Source organism: Phalaenopsis equestris, unplaced genomic scaffold (genome assembly GCF_001263595.1).
Source record: "Phalaenopsis equestris unplaced genomic scaffold, ASM126359v1 Scaffold201241, whole genome shotgun sequence".
Taxonomy (NCBI): Eukaryota; Viridiplantae; Streptophyta; class Magnoliopsida; order Asparagales; family Orchidaceae; genus Phalaenopsis; species Phalaenopsis equestris.
The window spans coordinates 48,457-56,597 of record NW_018221017.1 but is presented as its reverse complement, the minus strand read 5'-3'; positions in this window follow the sequence as shown (position 1 = coordinate 56,597).

Here is an 8,141-nt window from a genome sequence, read left to right as displayed (position 1 = left end):
TGGAACACAATTTATTTTATATTTTAATATTTGCATATTATATTATCTCTTCATTTCTCCATATCTCAGAGTAGGGAGAAAGATAGAGTGAACTACTCAGACTTCATGAGAAAGACACAACAAAACAAAAATTTCATATATAAAAGAAAGTTCATACAACACTAATAAACAAACAAAACTTATCTGAAACTCTTTCTCAAAGTAAATCCCTTGTAGTCTTTCCTTAGAAATGCAGGAATAAGACATCTCTCACTTTTCTCCTTCTCCAACACTCTCACAGAAAGTTGCACACTAAATCTCACCACACAAACTCTAAACTATAAAATAAAAATCACTAATGGACTTCAATATGGTGGTGGAATGAAGATGGATTATGAAGAATGGCAAAAATGGAGCGAAGAGGAATGTCTTAAAGCGAGAAGGAGTCACTTTCCTGATGAATTTTGGCCCCATATAAAGCCCAAGGTCGGTTCTCCAAGAGGTGCCTCCAAAATCTCTTCAAAAATCGTCTAAATACATCAAACCTTCTAGAAACGAGGGTTGAATCGCCTTTGGCGGCGTCAGTGCTAGTTCTGACACCGTCGGCGCTGAGTAAAAATTTCAGCTGTTCTGTTGTTCTGCGTCGTCGACGATGCCCTTGGCGCGACCAACGTTGAGTACTTCTACAAAAACGTCATTTTAACTGCAAATTTAATCCTTTTTGCTTTAAGTCCTAAAAATAAAACTGCAAGAAAACATCAAAATACCTTCCATTATGGTGCAATATCTCCAAAAATAAGTATAAAATATGGGTCTAAAAATGCATATATTTTTGGTGTATCAATATACTTGCTTCCCCTGTAACGACGCCAAAAAACTTGATTGCACCCTAGAATGCATGCGTGCAAATATGTGTAATTCAATTTCAATCCCCAGCAACGACACCAAAAACTTGATTTCCCCCAAGAATGTCCATGTGTAAATATGTGTAATTCAATTTTAATCTTCAATATTTTAGACCCATATTTTAATCTTCAATATTTTAGACCCAATATTTTAGACCCATATTTTAGTTAAAATATGTCCAACTCGGAAGTAGTAGGGAATTAAATGTTGGAATTCAAAAAGAAATTAAAGTTGAGGGAAAAGATGAAAAAATTGAAAAACATGAAGAAATTTGTTCCTAAAGATGTGAAAAAACCTATCTCTTCAAATAAGAATAATTTAGAAATACCACCACCTGCTTTTTTTCAGAGACTTAGACAACTAAAGATGGATCAACAATTTTCAAAGTTTTTCGAGACATTTAAGAAGCTTTCTATCAACATTCCATTTGTTGAAGTCTTGGAATAGATGCCAAGTTATGCTAAATTTATGAAAAAAATTTTAAACAAAAAGAAGAAGTTTGTATATTGTGAAACTGTTGCACCGAGTGAAGAATGTGGTGTAATAATTCAGAAAAATTTTCTTCAAAAACTCAAAGATCCTGATAGCTTCACCATACTTTGTGCGATAGGAGAACGTGGAAAAGCTTTATGTGATTTAGGAGCTAGCATTAACCTCATGTCATTATCTATATTTAGAAGGTTACACTCAAAAGAGATTTCTCACACTTCTGTAACCCTGTAGTTAGTTGAACGATATATAACTTATCCTAAGGGGATTATAGGGGACGTATTAGTAAACGTGGATAAATTTATCTTCCCTATGATTTTCATTGTTTTAGATATGGAAGAAGATAAAGAAATTCCTATCATTTTGGGGAGACCTTTCCTTGCTACTGAATGAGCTATTATAGATGTGCAGAAAGGAGAACTAATCATGAGATTTAATGACCAAGAAGTTGCATTTAATGTGCTAAAATGAATGAAGTATCCAGCTAAATTAAAAGATGATAAATGTTCCATAATGAATATTATTGATTATTTGATTATTAACCATTTTAAAGAAAGATGTGAAGCTAAAACAAATCAATATGAATTGGATAATGAAAATGAAATTGAATTTTGAGATAAATCTACAAATATAAACACCGAGGATTCAAATTATGTTCAAGAAAATTTTGAGATTTTAGACAATACTGAAAATAATAAACTCTCATTCCGTCTATTGAAAAATCTCTTGAACTTGGGATGAATGTGTTTTTACTCATTTAAAGTACAATTTTTTAGGGAACTCATCACTATTACCTGTTATAATATCCTCATATTTAATTGAAGCTCAAGAAGAAAAAATAATGGAGACTTTGAAAATTTACAAGAAAGCCTTTGGATGGACGTTAGCGGATATTAAAGGAATCAATCCTTCAATCTATGTGCATAGGATATTGATGGAATATAATCATAAGTCTTGGACTGATCCATAAAGAATAGTGAACCCTATTGTAAAAGAAGTTGTAAATAAATAAATTTTAAAGTGGTTGGATGTTGTAATCATTTTTTTTTATTTCTGATAGTGCTAGAGTTAGTCTTATTCACTGTGTTCCTAAAAAAAGTGGAGTGACTATAGTTGTAAATGAACACAATGAATTAATTCCAACAAGACAAGTCATTGGGTCGTGCATCGTATTGATTATACAAAATTAAACCTCACTATAAGGAAAGATCACTTTCCTTTACCTTTTCTGGACCAAATGTTTGATAGACTAGCTGGGCATAGATATTTCTACTTTTTAGATAGATATTTTGGATGGCACCGAAAACCCATAAGTCCTGAAGAACAAGATAGGACTACATTCACAAGTTTGTATGAGAATTTTGCTTTTAGAAGGATGTCCTTTGGTTTATGTTATGCACCTGCAACTTTTCAAAGCTTCATGATGTCTATTTTCTGTAATCAAAGTTTTTATGGATGATTTCTCATTATTTAGAGCCTATTTTGATTCATGTTTAGATCAATTAGCGAAGGTTCTAAAACATTGTGAAGAAACTAATTTAGTGGGAAAAATGTCAATTTATGGTTGCAGGAGGAATTGTTTTAGGACATAGAATTTCTGAAAAATGCATGGAAGTAGATCCAACAAAAATTCAAGTTATTGTTGAACTACCACCTCCTACTACGGTGAGAGGAGTTAGAAGTTTTCTATGACATGCTGGATTTTGCAGGCGTTATATTAAAGACTTTTCTAGAATCTCTAAGCCTGTGTGCAATCTTTTAGAAAAAGATGTAATATTTGATTTTAATAAGGAATGCCTAAATGCCTTCAATTTATTAAAGGAAAAGTTAATCATTGCACCTATTATTGTATCACCTAATTGGGAAAAAACTATTTAAATTAATGTGTGATGCGAGTGATTATGCAATTAGGGTAGTACTAGGGCAAAAATATGATAAGATTTTGAGAGTTATATATTATGCCAGTAAAACTCTTAATGAAGCTTAAATTAATTATAGTACCACTAAAAAGAACTCTTAATGAAGCTCAAATTAATTATACTACCACTAAAAAAGAGTTATTGATAATAGTATATGCTTTTGATAAATTTAATTATTATCTTATTAAAGTAAAATGTGTTGTGCATGTTTATTATTCTACTATTAAATATTTAATGTTATGCTGAAGAAGGATGCAAAACAAAGATTAATTAGATGGGTCCTTCTGATGTAGGAGTTTGTCTTTCAAGTAGTTGATCAGAATGGTACTGATAATCAAGTTGTTGATCATTTATTGAGGGTTGAACAAGAAAATAATTTTAACATTGATGATGAAATAAATGAAAATTTTCCCAATGAACAATTATATGTTGTTATTGAGTGGTGTATTCTATGGTATGTAGATATAGTTAACTATATAGTTATTAATATTTTACCCTACAAATTAACAAGCCACAAAAAGAAAAGTTCATTCACGATACAAGATCTTACCTCTGAGATGACCCTTGTTTATATAAAAGATGTAATGATCAAGTTATCCGAAGATGTGTACCAATTGAAGAAACCCAAGAAATTATTCAAAAATGTCATGACTCTGATTTTGCGGGACATTTTGGGATATATAGATCTGCATTTAAAATTCTACAATTTAGATTTTATTAGCCTACTTTATTTAGGGATGTTAATTCTTGTATAAAAACATGTGATCGATGTTAGAGAGTAAGCAATATTTCTAAAATGAATGAAATGCCCTTGAACTTTACTTTGGAAGTTAAAATGTGTGATGTATGGAGTTTTGATTTTATGAGACCATTTATACCATCGTTCAGAAACATTTATATTTTATTAGTTGTGGATTATGTTTTAAAATGGATTGAAGTTTTTTCTTTACCAGCTGTGATTCTTAAAGTGTTGTAAACTTTTTAAAGAAAAATATTCTTACCATATTTGGAATGCCAAGAGTGATCATTACAGATGGGGGAAATCATTTTAAGTACTTTGGAATAGAAAAATTAACTAAAGAGATATGGAATAAAACATCGAATTGCTACAGTTTATCATCATAGAAAAATTAACTAAAGAGATATGGAATAAAACATTGAATTGCTACAGTTTATCATCCTTAAACCAGTGGTTTAGCAGAAGTATCCAATCGTGAAATTAAAAGAATATTAGTAAAGATTGAAAATCTTAACATAAAAGATTGGTCTGATAAACTTGATTCTGCATTATGGGCCTATAGTACAATTTATAAAACTCATATAGGAATGTCACCATATTGGCTCATATTTGGGAAGACTTGTCACTTGCCAATTGAATTGGAGCATAAAGTTTATTGGGCTATTAAAGAAATTAATTATAATCTGAAAGATGCCGGTGAGAAATGATTATTGCAGTTAAATGAGCTTGACGAAATTAGAATTGAATCTTATGAGAATGTGAAGATTTATAGGGAAAAGATGAAAATATGGCATGATCGAAAGATTTTAAGAAAAAAATTTGAGTTTGGATAAGAAGTTTGCTTTATAAAACAAGATTGAAATTATTTCCCAGAAAATTAAAGTTCGAGTGGTCGGGGCCATTTATTGTAATAAAAGTTTGTCCTTATGGTGTTATGGATATTAAATATCTCAAAACTAAATGAATAATTAAAGTAAAAAAACAAAGATTGAAACCTTACATTAGTAGAAACAAGCCTTTATATGAAGAGATCCTAATGTTAGGTCAACCTGAGTACAACATTGAATACGTCGGGCTGACAACGTAAAATCAAGCGCTTTGTGGGAGGCAACCCATAGTTAGTTGTGTGTAATGATTGTTATCATTAAAACAGACTATATGATGTAGTACTAAGACCTACAGGATGTAAGGAGGCACTAAACACTAATTTGATGATTGAAACGAGATCAAAAAATGAAAATTTGATGTATGGCAAATTGATGCATTTTTATTACTGGCGCCTAGGAGCTAGAATGGATGCCTAAGCGCCATCTCACAGAAGGCCCAACGCCTAAGCACCAATATTCGGCGCCAAGGCGCCACAGTTATACAACGTGGGAAAACTTCACCTAGGCAGTTTGGACTCATTTTTTTCCTTTAAAATCACCATGACTTCATCTAAGAGGCTTGGAACTTTGAAACCTAGTGTGAGAAGGTACTTTTGGAGAGGGAATTAAGTGGTGACTTCAAATTCCTTGTTGTAATGGAGAATAAGAGTAATGAATAGGCTGATGGAAAGACTTCATGCACAAGTACACCCTAACTTACTTCAACGGATTTCTTGCGTTAAGCCTAGAAACAATTACCACTAGGTTGATGAAAATTTAAGAGGAAATGAAGAATATGCTTACCCCGTCTAGTGACATCTACTCTCAATTTGAGAATTTGGATTGACAGTTCAAACTCAAGTTCAATCATTTGGCATGTTTTTAGAAGTACCAGGTAAGAATGTATCATGAGAACAATTAGATGTGAGAGAAAGTTGCTGAAGAATTTCCTTGTGCTGCTTTCTGCAACCTGTTCGTGCATCAAACTCCAATGAATGAAAAGATGGACGACAATAGTGTCAACATCTATTAGTAATCAAGAGTTTGTGTGTGAATTTTTTGTTTACATATGTTGCATTGATTGTGCCTACATTTGAATTATAGGTGTCTACAGTCTTGCATATTTAATGTACATGTTGTTTTTTCTTTATTTCTTATGTTGGCTTGCTTTTTGAGTCATTTGTATTGAAACTTTGTTTCTGCTAATGAATTTATAATGTGTTTGCGAAGTAATTTAGGGTGTTAGTGTGCTTGGATTGATTGTACTTAGGAGTTTTAGTTCTTCTAAAAATGAAAGTTAAAATGATGTTAAGTTATCAAAATGTTGTGAATTGAATAAATTTGGGTTCGGTGGCTTTAGGTTTTTTAAGTTAAAATGGGAAATACTAAAATTTCATAAATCTGGACACTGGTGCCTAAATGCCAGTTCACTTAATGGAAGGGCGCCTAAGGACCAAAACTGGCCTCTACGCGCCGAGCCTCCTGAACCATGTTTTAATATCGAAAAATCGCCAGTTCACCCCTTTTTTCCACTTGAGGTCATCTTCTTCCTCTGGTTTTCACAAAATACACTCCTAGGGTCTGATTTATTTAGCATTTGACTTGGTTTTAGAGCTTAAAAACTTTGGATTTTTTTTCCTTAGGTAAGATCTACATTTTAGCATTGAAATTTTTGTGTTTCTCCAAAAAATTCTTCTATATTCAGAATATAACAAAAATTAAAAAAAAAATTAGAAATTTTCAAAGAGAAATCCATGGTTGGAAGCTTCCTATGCTTTGAAAATACTTATAAGAGCCTTTAAAATTTATATTTGAATTTTATTTTGATTTTTACCAAATTCTTAGATGGCTCCTAAAACTAAGCGAGGAAAGGGAGAGAAGTTTTCAAAAATACAAAATCCATAAGTTTGAAGGCAAAATAATGAATTTCTATTGTCAAGGAAGTTTATTAAAGAAAGGAGTTTGACTAGTCCCGACGATGTAGTTGAAAATTTGATTGTTGCTTGACAGTGGGAAGGATTCTGCTACTTTACTGTTGTAGTAGTTGTTTCAGTGGTGTGGGAGTTTTATGCAAATCTTTGTGAAGCACCGGAGGAAGAAGAATTTGCTCGAGGGAGGGGAGTTGAGTTCACTCCTGAGAGAATTAATGTTTTATATGGTTTGCTACATGCTTAGGATTTCTTGTAAGCTGAGTTTGAGCTGTCTGAGTTAGACCTAGATGAGATCATTGCATTCTTTACTAATGATAATGGAGCTTGGAAGATCAGGAACGAGCATAGGGTAAATTCTTCCTCTTCTAAGCTTAATGCTCCATCGAAGGCATGACATTACTTTATTTCAGCCTGCCTCCTTCCTTCAAATCATTTGAGCCAAGTTACAAGAGAGAGAGCCATTTTGAACTGTTTTATTCAGAAGATGAAACCCATTGATGTTGGTTATCACATATTCAAGTCTATTTACACTTCTACCAGAGATAGTACTTCTGCAAGTTTAGATTTTCCTTCTCTTATATTTACCATCTGCAAAGGATCTAGAGTCAAATATGAGACTTGGGAGGAGCAATTACATGCACTAAAGCCTATTGGAAAGGCTAATGTGGATATTTATAGGAGACCTTGAGGTAGAGCCTCTGATAATACTTTTACATCTAGCCTTCTACTTCCAGTACTACTGCTCCACCTTCTGGGGTTTGTGATGAGCTATGAGAGAGATATTTAGAACACAAGTCAGATATGTTTTCTTATGCAGTGTCAGATGCAAGATATGGAAGAACGATGGGATTATTTGAAACAATATATGCAGTAAAAGAGTGATTATGATGTAACATATGATGTGGCCTTAGTGAATTTTTTGAGGGGAGATAATTCTTTTGAGTTTCATACATGCCCTAGATTTTCTCCAAATGAGTGCCGCAAAGTGATGGATGAGGATATTGATGATGTTGATGAGGAGGAGGTGGATTCGAGAGTTTCTTCATTTTTGATGTAGTTCTTGCATTTCTACTTACTTTATTTAAACACTTCATATGTATATTTATGTTAAATTGATGTACTGTACTTTTTATTTTATTATATTACTATCTAATTTCTTCTCCAATTTATTTAGTATTTCCTGTGTGTTAGAATAGTATTTCTTTGTAATTTTCATGTTATGCATGTTTTGATTTTAGATTTACTACTGCTCAGCACCTGTCTTTACTACTTGTACCTGTACAGTTTTCATGTTTAGAACCTTTAAATTTTT